Source organism: Betta splendens, chromosome 4 (assembly GCF_900634795.4).
Source record: "Betta splendens chromosome 4, fBetSpl5.4, whole genome shotgun sequence".
Lineage (NCBI taxonomy): Eukaryota > Metazoa > Chordata > Actinopteri > Anabantiformes > Osphronemidae > Betta > Betta splendens.
In genome coordinates this window covers 32,916,835-32,929,334 of record NC_040884.2, presented here as the reverse complement: position 1 = coordinate 32,929,334, position 12,500 = coordinate 32,916,835, and the positions used below count along the sequence as shown (strand labels likewise).

General features: G+C 45.6%; 1 protein-coding gene across 1 annotated transcript in view; it reads left to right on the top strand.

Moving 5' to 3' along the window:
* Window positions 1–12,500, top strand: part of nlgn1 (neuroligin 1) — a 232,549-nt gene that overhangs the window by 171,098 nt on the left and 48,951 nt on the right.

Sequence of the window (12,500 nt, the reverse complement as noted above, 5' to 3'; positions counted from 1 at the left end):
AAAGTTTTTTATGACCCCAGACCTTGTTGTAGAACCTCACTATTCTCTGCTAGAAGTGTGTGTGTGTGTGTGTGTGTGTGTGTGTGTGTGTGTGTGTGTGTGTGTGTGTGTGTGTGTGTGCGTGCATGTGCGTGCGTTTGTGCATGTGTGTGCGTGCGTGTGTGTGTGCGTAAGCATGTGTGTGCGTGTGTGTGTGCGTAAGCATGTGTGTGCGTGTGTGCGTGCGTGTGTCTGCATGGATGTGCGTGCGTGTGTGTGCATGTGTGTGCATGTGTGTGCGTGTGCATGCGTGTGCGTGTGTAAGCGTGTGTCTGCATGCGTGTGCGTGCATGCGTGCTTGTAAGCATGTGTGTGTGTGCGTGCGTGTGCATGTGTGTGTGTGCGTGCGTGTGCATTTGTCTGCATGCGTGTGCGTGAGTGTGTGTGCGTGCGTGTGCATGTGTGTGTGTGCGTGCGTGTGCATTTGTCTGCATGCGTGTGCGTGAGTGTGTGTGCATGCGTGTGCATGGGGGTCACATTCATGCAGGAACACTATAATAGGGCCTCTATTCTGGAGGCGTCTTTTATGCATCGGCCATTCTCTGTGAAACGCTGCTCTGTGGCCCTGATTCATTATCCTGAGTGAGATCGAGAGAGGGAGAGGTGAGAAGGAAGAGGAGAAGTTGTCGTCAGCATCCTCCTCCAGCTCTTCCTCTTCTACTCTCATCCTCCTCGTCACAGGGCTCACTTCCCAGCAGGCACTGTGGGGGTGGTGCCGGCACAGCAGGCTTTTATTGTGATGGACTTTGTCTCTTACGAGGACTGATGCGGGGACGATGTCTGTGTCACATTGAGAGACAGACGGACGTCTCAATCCTCAGCTGTTTTATCGGCATCTAGGAAAATAGCCAGTAATGAATTAAATATAAGGCTCAGGTTACCTGTGATTCAATGTGGAACAAAAACAGCCCAGCTGGTAAAGGTGGAGCAGAACATTATGACCACTGACAGCTGAAGTGAATCACACTCATTACCTCGTCATCGTTGCATCTGGCAGCGGCTGAGACTTAGTGGGAGAAGAGAACGCTGCCAAGTAAACGTGGAACCTGAGATGTGAATGGGTCTGACATGGACCAAGTTATAACAACGGGGTCAGAACATCCTAAAGCTGCAGCTCCTGTGGACCTGCAATGGTCCCATGTGGTCCAATGAAGGGACAGTGGTGAACCTGGACCTGGATCACGCAGCAATGACAGAAGTGGCCTGCTCTGATTCCACCAGTTTAAGTCCCAAACAGGGTCAAAACAGGAGTTGAGGCGTTGACTTGGCCTCCACACTCCCCACATACTGATCATCTGGACAAACGGGTCTGATCTGCATCCTTCAGACCTCAAGCATGCGCTTGGAACCAACTGGTTGAATCTGGAGGCACGCCTTCAGGGTCCAGATGAGTCAGGTCTCACTAAAACTATGTTAGGCAGGTGGTCATGATGCTATTTCTGATGTAACTGTGGTGTTTGGCTCTGAACTGTATTGAACTTAACATGGAATGGATTCAAATGTACAATTTGTTTCATTGCGTGAGGACAGAATTCATGAATTGAGTTTGTTATTTAGTTAAGTATTCTATAAGGAACAAACCACCCACAGGTTAGTTGCTGTTTTGCTGACTTGAACCCACCACAAACATTCATTCACCCTCTGCTCCTGGTTCCGGCTCAGGGCCGTCTGTCCAGGGTCACCTGCTGTTCAACGTGTCCTTGCAGAGTCACTTCCATTACATCCTCTCCCTCAGCTCCCCATTCTCTCCTTTCTCTACATTTATCTTACTCTCTCTCTACCCATTCTGATAATTGAGTCAGTATCTTTTGCCTTTGCCTTCTTCCTTCCAGGCGACCACTTCTTTCTCTGTGCCTCCTGCATTTGTGCAGGAAGAGGCGGAGAAAAGGATGCAAAGCAGCTGAAGATGGACAGATACAGATACAGATACAGAAACAGACACAGATACAAATACAGACACAGATACAGATACAGATACAGATACAAATACAGATACAGATACAGATACAGATACAAATACAGATACAGATACAGATACAGATACAGATACAGATACAAATACAGACACAGATACAGATACAGATACAAATACAGACACAGATACAGATACAGATACAGATACAGATACAGATACAGATACAGATACAGATACAGATACAGATACAGATACAGATACAAATACAGATACAGATACAGATACAGATAAAGACACAGACACAGATACAGATACAAATACAAATACAGACACAGATACAGATACAAATACAGATACAGATACAGATACAGATACAAATACAGATACAGATACAGATACAGACACAGATACAAATACAGAAACAGAAACAGAAACAGACACAGACACAGAAACAGATACAGATACAGATACGATGGAGGAATCTCACTGTTTAGGCCTCTGCACTGCAGCAGCTTTAAGGAGAGGCCTACACACACATACACACTGCCGCCTGCACACAGTGAAGGTTCACACAATCAGGCTGCACACAGTAAACAGTCATCAGGCAGGAAAAAGACAAGGGTGAAAAAGAAGCGATATCTACTGAAAAGTACAGAAGATGCAGAGAGGAGGAAACGTGTCTATGATGGTGTGACCTCCGTCCTGAACAGGAGAAGGAGGAATGAATGAGATTACATCAGACATGTGCATCAGCCTGTTCACTGACCTCATCAGGGACGTTTTAATCTTTGAATCTAAATGCTCGTCACCATCTCGCTTCTCGTCCCAGGAAGCAGCATCGTTGGGGCTGTGAATGTTACAGCTGAGGGACCAGGGCACCTGTGTTCTTTGCTTACATTTTACTATGGGAACATTTCATCAATATGAGCTGGCTCTCATATTTTCAGAACTGTTGGTGGTTTGGTTTTAGCAACTCCCTGGAATGAGAAGTGAAACTGACCCGACATGTGCTTCTACAGCAGATTCACCAGGACACCAAAAAATCCAGAAGGAAATCCACATGATCAAAACGCAGCAGTTTCCGTTGCTGTGTAGGCTCATGACACGTCGCTAGGCAACACAGCGTCTGATGGGATTCACCTGTGAAGTCTGAATCAACAGCAATGGGTGATTTGCTGCCACGCTCACCTGTCTGTTCACTCCTCCAGAGCTGTTGTGCGTTGTTGCCTCCTCCACAATCTGTTCCCGGTTCAGCATCTCTGCTTTTCATATGCACTGCTCAAAATAAACTGTCCATTCAGCCAGAATCACTAGACTCCTCACACTGTGCTGCTGCGTCCACGGAGCAGATCCAGAGCCAGCGTGAGGGCGCATCAGGACCATTAGATGACATACTGTACCTGCAGACCTGCTGCTGCAGCTGAGTCAATACCCACATGTACAGTTAGTGATCAGTCACAGACTCTAGGACGTTGGGTCCAGTTAAAGACATTTCTGGTGGATCTGTGTGTGACCTTATGCCACAATTTGAAAGGGAGATCAGTGGACTACAAGCATGGGTGCCGAGGATTAAGGAACAACCTCTGGTTCCTGCCTCTGGTGTCTTCGGGTTCTCAGAGAGCTGATCTCACGTGGGTGCAGGACTGCAGCGCTTGGAGCCTTGGAGGCGCCGCTCACACTGGACACGTGCACGTCCATCCTCTAACAAAGCGCCACCGTTTGTGTGACCCGATTATCCTGGACTCAGCAGCACTATTAGCAGCTATTTTAGGAAGTTAAAGCTAAATCTTCTTGTGAAAAATGAGAGAACACCTTGACCTTTTAAAAGCATTCATGTTCTGCAGTTTGTATTCCTCCAGACAATTATGTAGTAAAAGTACACAGTTTTCCTCCGTGGCCATTTGTAAATAGCCTGATTCATCATCACCACCTTTGTGTGCCCCATGTGGATAAGCTCTCATTAGACTGGTCCAGGGAGGACTATTATTATTTTTTACCAGTTTTGTAGAACCCAACAGCTGCAAAGAGTCCAGTTTGATCTCACACAGCAGCCAGGAAGCACATATACATCAGCTGGCTTATGTACACCATCTATATGGAGCACTAGAGCGGCAGTGACTCATTGGGCGCATGCATTAAACATTTTGTTTACCGATTCTATTACTGCCAGCAGCATAATGCTAGCACAGCAATTCAGTGATAACAGGTGAAGTTTTGTAAATTCATGGCACTATTACTTATGAACAGCCCCCACCTTTGGGGAGTGAAAAGCATGAGTGCATATACTTATTATGAATACTGGGTGTTGTGAATGTCTGCTCTCCATCATAATGTGCTGTAGTGTACATATTTTGTACTTGAGCTGAGACATGCAGCACTTGAGAGCCTGGACCTATTTATTTGACTAGCAGAAGGTAATATTATATCTGCACAGAAGCTGAAATCACTCTGCGCTCACGTCTGACCCTGAGGAGCAGCAGGTACTTCTCAGCTCAATGCAGATTGCGTTACTTAAAACACAGCCGCTGGGCTCTCGTCACTGTGCAGCACTTGACTTGAAAACGGTCATTGTTCACAGTTCACAGTCAAGTGACTGCTGCTTCGCATGCGCTGTCACAAAGTGACATTGAGCAGCAACGACTCCACAAATAACTTGCGGTATGACTTTAGACGACAATGTCACCAAGAGAATACTGTATGTGTGTGAGCCATCATCAATAGATGGATGCAAACAGTAGCTCAGGAAGCCAAATCTACAATTATATGTGCTGCTAGAAAAAGAAAGAACAGCAGTGATATTACCTACTTCTTACCTACCCAAGCTTTTCTCAGTCCACCTCTACTAAACAACCTTGAATACATCACGGACACATGCACTAAACACAAGAAAAGTTCAATTAATGTTTGTACCTCATGGCACAGATTTTCGTTGCGTGACAATCACTGTACTGCAAATCATCTAAAATGTAATAGTTCATACTGTTTAGAATGGGATTTCTCTCACTGCGTCAACATTAATAAAATGAATGTCTCTAATTATCTCCATAGATAAAACAGATGTGAAGCTGCACATAAAAGCTATATGGAAACAAATAAAGAGTCAAGGGCATCTGAGTGAAATAGAGTGGGCGAGAGAGAAGTCTGATGAAGGAGGGAGGCCACTACAGTATGCATTTATTTCACCATCTGGCAAGTGTGAGTGATTACTGTCCTCCCCACGTCCTGTGGGCTTTTATGTAGCACTCTGTGGGTTCTGGCATGGTGGGAAAGAACATGTGAGGAAGAGGTGTACAGATAGTGGGAGGCTGCAGAATATCAACGGAATTTATGAGGGAGAAAATAGGGATTTGGTCCTGATTACAGCATTTATCATTGAATGTGACTGCTATGCACCTAAATATTTTACTGAAAACAGGACCTGCCAAATTAACATCAAACATAAAAAACATAAAAAATCCACATGAATTAGAAATATGTGTAATTGGTGATATGTTTTCATACTGTATATACTGTATTTATATATATACTAACAATTTCCCCTTATGACCTCAGCCGTCATCAGACTCCTGCTTTCATCCCTCTGACGTTTTTCCAAAACACCAGAAACGTTACGTTAGTAACACTGCAAAGTGCTGATTCTCTGGATAAACTTTATCCTGAGCTGATCCGATAGGAATCAGTCAGCATTCGTATTTGATTTGATTTTAAATATTTCAAGTAATGATATATAAAGACGTTTGTATTGCTCTCCTGTGTTTCCACGCTGTGCCGTTCACAGAGTGGACAACGTTGGGGGTTTAATGGAAGGTACGGCCCTTTACAGGCCGAAGTGGAGGCCACTGTGTAGCCACCTCACTGATCACTGCCACACCTGTGTATCCACGTAAGTCCTGCCAGAATATATCTGCTGGGCCCAGATCCCAAGAGTTCCAGTCAAACCAGCCACCGATTCCCACCCCTCATCTGGTTCTTCTCTCTAGTTAGGGATTTTGTGACAATAAAGAATCAAAGTTGTAAGAGTTCCTGCAGACAGGGAAAGTAGTGGCTGAACGGCTGCCCAACAAAGGATTGATGCAGCTCACACTTTTCCTATGAGAGACCATCAGCTGGATATGTGGACAATGAAGAGTTCTGATTCCAGCCAATTCAACTCCAACATTCACTTCAGACTAATGGACCGGCGTGTTCACTAAAGGCCAGTTGGAGAGGAGAGTATTGTGTGATAATGATGCCCGGCTTGGCCAACACAGTTCATGTGAGATGGATCATTAAGAGTGTGTAGAGGTAAAGGAAAAGGTCAGCTTCACTGCTGGCTCCTGGCTGCAGTTCACTTCCCTCCAGGACCTACAGTAGCAGAGACTGTGTCTGACATCATTGTGCACTGTTCCTATTCCATATCCAGAGATTTTAGACTTAACCTCAGCGGAAACCAGTAAAAATCACTGGAGACCCTCTGTCCCTTACAGAAGGTTTCACAGGGAAGAAACCACTGCACATGATGACTCCAGAGGACAAAACGCTCAAAGGTCTGAAGGTGTTTGGTTCAATCTTAATAAACAGGTAATACAGAAAATTCATCACTTGTATTTGAAACAACACCGCTCAGGCATTGAAGTGAACTGAAGGAAGTGATGCAACAGCATCAGTCTATGAGTCCAGAACGTCCCAGTGTAAGATGTGTGTAAAAGCGCTTCCAGTGGAGTAGCTCCATGTACGAGCAGCACATCCCTAAACAAGCAGTAGCCGCTCACCTCTGGGTTCCACACCCTGAAACCTTCCACAAGTGATGAGCTGCAGTGAGCACGCTCTAATTCTATGCATGAGCTCCGTGTGCTGCTTCCCGTATGTGATTGTGTTTGGATGTGAAAGTGAGGCGTCTGATTTGACTCCTGATAAATCTTCTGCTGCTGCATCAGAATGTATTACGGAGCCAACAGCCGGGGCCAAATCCATTTTTATCTGAGTGCAATTGATGTCACTCCACCTTCCCACAAAAGTGGCTCAGCCGAGCGCCAGATGTGAAGTTCTCCCCTTTGTGTGTGCTTGCGTGGCAGTTGTGTATGTGTCAACGTGTGTGTTTATGAGGTGAAAGGTGAATCGATTTTCACAAGATGGCTTCAGGGAGGAATAGGTCTCACAACTGCCCAGAGCTGTCTGTGAAGAAATAACCCTGTTATATGACAGCACACACACACACACACACACACACACACGCACACAGAGTGATCCTGTTTTGACAGTGGTTTTTGGCACAGCTTAACCTTAATCTCATGACTGTACAGAGAGCGACAGGCAGCCGCAGCTCTGACAAGGCACTGTTTATGTGGGAAGGCTTCACACTGCTCTCCCGGAGGCGGGACGAGCGCTCACCTCTGATGCTATCATCGCGTAGGACCGCCGTCCACCATTACCTGATGTACAGCCACTTACAGACGACACATGACGGACATTCATCACTCCAAATGTTCCACACTCCAAACTTTGTGTCACCGCCGACAGGAGCAAGATGGATATTAGAGAGTTTACGCCTCGCTCCACTCTTCCTCCACCGGTTGCGTGTCGACCTCGTGTGTGTGTGTGTGTGTGTGTGTGTGCGTCCCCCTTTAACAGCGTCACTGAGCTGCCTCCCCGTTTCTCATCCTGTCCTATGGGTTTGTAGGACTGTCCTGAAGCAACTGACCCTCTCTTTGCACATGTTCATCACAGAGCACTGAAATCATCTGTTCCCTGATGCACCATCACAGACGCTGGCTTTTCAACTAATAACGAGCCTCATCCATGCAGTTTATCAGATGCGATTTTCAGAACCAGAATTCCGTTCATGTACAGTATCTTCTGTTGTTTTCCTCTTTTGCAAAAGAAAGTTTTGCAAACTTTACTCAGTGTTTTCGAGTCTTGGCAGTAATTCTAACTGTTTTGTAGGCACATTTTAATGGAGCGCAACTTGGAGGCCTTCAAATTTCCATCTATGCATTTTTCCTTGTGACGAGTTTCTGAATGATCTTATAAAGTTTTGCCTTTTTAATTCTTAGTTGTTGTTGACCATTTACATGCAGTCTGTGTTTGAGTAACTCACCTCCTACAAAATACCTCAGGAAGTTGTGACATTTGTGACCAGGAGTTTTAATATATTCAATCAAATCCATGTGAATCATGTAAAACATTTGTGGGTATAAGCTTGTGTGACGCAGTTTTACCTGTACTGTACTTAGGCTGCAGGTGGAGGCATCATTGAAGTTATTCCTTTAAATAGCTTGACAACAAGAATTAAAAGGAATCTAAAACAGAAGTGCAGCAGAAAATTAATATTTATATTTACGTCTGTGAACCAGTCCCGGGTGTGCATGTTGCATATTTAAAGTATTACCATAAATAAATAAATACATAAATCTCCATTCGGTGATGGTCCACTCTGGTGTGTTGTGTTAGTTGTGGCTAAGGCAGAGATCGTGTGCTAAACTCATTTTGACACTTGCATAATCCGTACACATGAACCCAGCACTGATACGAGCTGACAGTTTTAAAATAAGTCCGTTGTGATGAATATTAAAACCTTTCTTTGGCCTATTTTTCCCTTCTGGTTCATACTTCGCAGCTAAGAGAGAATGAGAGATGTGCACGAAGTAAATGAGCCCAGTGGTAAAAGAGCATACTCCAGTAGCACACATCTGCTGTGTGAGGAGAGACCTTGGTGTTATTTAGTCTACAAATGTTTGAGTCGTTGGCAAGTGGGAGAAACCGTCTTGTTTGTCTTAAAGTTGTGTAGAATCAATGGCCATACATTGTAGAAACAAACTAGGGTTAAAGCATCCGTTGATAATAAAATGAGCTCAAAGCTTCAAAATGTGGTCACGGCATCATTTACCACATGTAAAACTCCGAGCTCCCTTCTTTACCTTCCGTCTGCCAAGCTTCGCCGCCGTCGGAGCTGCAGACATGAAAGCGCTCGTCTCGAGCTTCATGTGTTCGCTGGGGACAGACGGCAGATATGTGATCTGAGAACATGATCGCAAGATTACCTCTGAAATGCGTTTTCAAAGCACTGCCTAATGTTGGGTGAGACCCACGGCGGCGCACGCATCAAGTACTCATCTCCATGTCGTCCATGCGGGTCCGAAACGCCAGCGTGGGTGCTTGGAACCAACAGCTGACACTTACTGTACGTTACAGTGGATGTAATATGGACAAACTGTGTGACCTTAAACAGGAGGCTGTGACCTGCCTTTGTACCCTTGGACGTGCATTGTGTGTACTGTATATCAGGTTGTCATCAGAGCAGGATAAAGGTTGTGTAGTTCACACAAGGCCACTCAAACCAGCCCAGTGCCGAACTGTGGCTGGAGCTGAAGCTGAACGTCAGAGTGGAAGGCAGCTTCCTTCTCTCTATGTGCAGTCATGGATGCTGCTTCACGTGTAACTCCTAGAACTGGCTGTGTCTCCGACAGCATCAACGTGCACAGCTTTTAGCCTCTGAGGGGCTTCTGTGGCCGAGCTCCGACAGGCTGTCGGTGTCACCAAAGGACGAGAGGGGCCGAGGAGCAATGACTTCCTCCGGCCTTTCCCCAAATCATCTCAAATTCTGACGTTGCAGGAAAATACAAAGAAAACACATTTTAACACCTTGTGCTTTCTTTCACCAAAACAGAGTAAAGTGATGTGTCTGAAACAAAAAACAGAACATCTATCTATGAGTCTATACTTACTGTACTGTACATAGTCATATGCATATTCATATATAACCTAGAAACAAGAAGTAAAATAATAACACAGCATAAAAAGATGATAAAGCGCTGTGTAGCACCGTAAATACAGAAGGCAAATAAAAAATGAAGGTTACACTGGAGATGTAGCATTCTTACTGCCTGAAAAGGTCAGCGTGACTCCTGTTTTCATTTATAATCATAGAAAGACCTGACTCGAGGCATGATGGAGGTCACTGAGGTAATCTATCCTGCCACAAAACCTGGCTCAAGCTAAAACAACAGTCTACTTATCTGGTGCATGTGCCCCAGACCCCAGATTTAGTCTTGTCCTGTCCGATTATTCATACGATATTAAGGGAATAATGAATCCCAATGAAAGTTAGAAACTAATAAAACAAACTAATGATAAATGTTTTAGTGGCTGAAAATGTTGAAGACTCTTAGTCAAGCACGGAAGAAACAGCAGAATAGATCAGATCGGTGCAGTATAAATATGGGCTGTCAAAGCAAGAGATTGAGTAAATGAGCTCTGTAGAGAGGGAAGAAGCAGGGGAGAGGGGAGCAGCATGAGCGAGTGGGATAAGCCTGAAAGTGAGGGATTAGCAGGGCTGAAAGGAGTCCCCTAACAGCGAGAGGAGACGCCAGCACCAACATCACAGCAAGCAGAGGCGGAGGGGTTAAGAACACAACTGGATCCCAGCAACAGATAGAGCAGCAGTGGAACAGCTGGTGCAGCTGGACCCACTGAGGCCTGGACCCTGTGCTGCCAGGAGCCGGGACCTTCAGGAGCCGTCACCTGCAGCTTCACAGCCTTCAGCTCTGACTGCTTCTCAACTTTGCTAATCTTTTTTCATGTGCTTCAGATTTGCAAATGGCACACTTGGATACAAAGGTTGGTTTAGCATCCATTTATTCAGCTCTCGTTGGCAGCGATGCAGACGGAAATCTCTCCAGTCAGCACTGCAGAACTAATTGCTGCAGAGATGCAGGACGGAGAGCGTGCGCCATGGGTCCCACTGTAGATGCTATCGCCCCACGGAGCGGCAGCTGTGGGACGTTTCACTGCTGGTGCAAACAGAACAAAGAGGTGCACACTGTTTTCCGAGGCTTTTCCACTGCAGATGATTTTCCGCTCGGTCCACATCAAGTTAAGATGCAGCGGGGTGAAGGAGAGCTGGTGTCTCTGAGGTATAAATAGTTTTATTTTGGGCTCCCAATGGTGTCTTCAGAGGAATGTGATGAATAATTCTGAAGTTCATGTTGCAGTCACTGCACCAATAAACAGGCGCACGTATGCATGCCCAGCCTTCAACACGCACACAAGCAGCCACGAGGCCCACAAATATGCACATAGATAAATCCAACGTTACACACGTGTTGACACCAAGTAGGAAATATGCATTAAATGCTGCATATTACAGCTGGAATTGCACGCTGTAATGGCCACCCACTGAAGTCTGCGGCTGTGAAATTTCACAAGTTGCTCCTCTCAATGAGAAACTTTTGCAAGTTGTTTGACAGAACTTTTCTTCAAAGACACATTTGATGGTATTTCAGTTTTGCAGATGGAAGAGGAAGCGAGTGAGCAAGTGAAAAGGAGAGAAGGAGAGAGACAGAAGAAAGAAACACATGGTTGAGGTCCTCAAAGAAGTCTTCTCATGTTTTATGGCAAAATAGCTGTAAGCTAATGTGAATATTAAATATTAAACACACATGATTGGACACATTATTGAACACTTTCATACTGGGAGGGTTTATTTCACAGCTTTCAAAAATCTGCTTCTGATTCTGGACGGACGTGTGTGAAAAAAGCCGCAGTCAGAAGACAATTCCAGTTGCTGTGGGTGAGTTTTCTTTCTTCACCTGTTCGTCTGGAGCAGAAGACGAGATGACGGCACGCGGCATCGCACACGTTAGTTTTACACACTACCATTTGGATCTCTGAGCAATGTGTCAATAGTAATAGCAAATCCCTGTCATTTGACTGGCCCAGTGTGTGTGTGTTCGTGTGTGTGTGTGTGTGTGTGTGTGTGTGTGTGTGTGTGTGTGTGTGTGTGTGTGTGTGTGTGTGTGTGCGTGCATGCGTGTGTGCGCGTGCGTGTGTGTGTGTGTGTGTGTGTGTGTGTGCCTGCGGGCGTGTGTGTGTGTGTGTGTGTGTGTGTGTGTGTGTGTGTGTGCCTGCGGGCGTGTGTGTGTGTGTGTGTGTGTGTGTGTGTGTGTGTGTGTGTGTGTGTGTGTGTGTGTGTGTGTGTGTGTGTGAACGCGGTCCTGGTCCTGAGCTCAGCAGAGGCCGCTGCAGATGAAGCTTAAAAAATATCATGGAGTTCATTTTAAAAGCGCACACGCGCCTTTGAGCTTTTGCCTCGTCCAACACGTCCACACAAACACATTAGTGCTGTTGTGATCCTGTTTGGAATCAGACGACTAAAAAGAGCCTCAAAGAGGGTTTCGTATTCACAATATGGGCGCTAGAGCTAAATTCTGCCTTTAATCAGTTTTCAATGTGTTGCCTGTGTACGTCTATATCTATTTATTTGAGCTTAAGGACGTCAGCAAACATCTGTCTGCTTCATTTCTTTCCTGGACGCCCAGCGCTTCCTCTGTTTGTCTGCCTCCTTTTCCCGGGCTCCAACTCTCTAAATTAAAGAGGCTTTTAGCTCAAAGAGAGAGCTGTCGGCCCAGCTGTCCACTTTAGCATTAAACAAATTGTCAGCGCGCGCACATGCATGCGGGCTCGCACACACACATCTCTGTCTCTGCCTTTCTCTGTATCTGGACGCGTTATTTGAGAAGGTCAAGTATGTGTTGCGTCGCCTCACAGACGCCGGGGATCCGTAAATTAC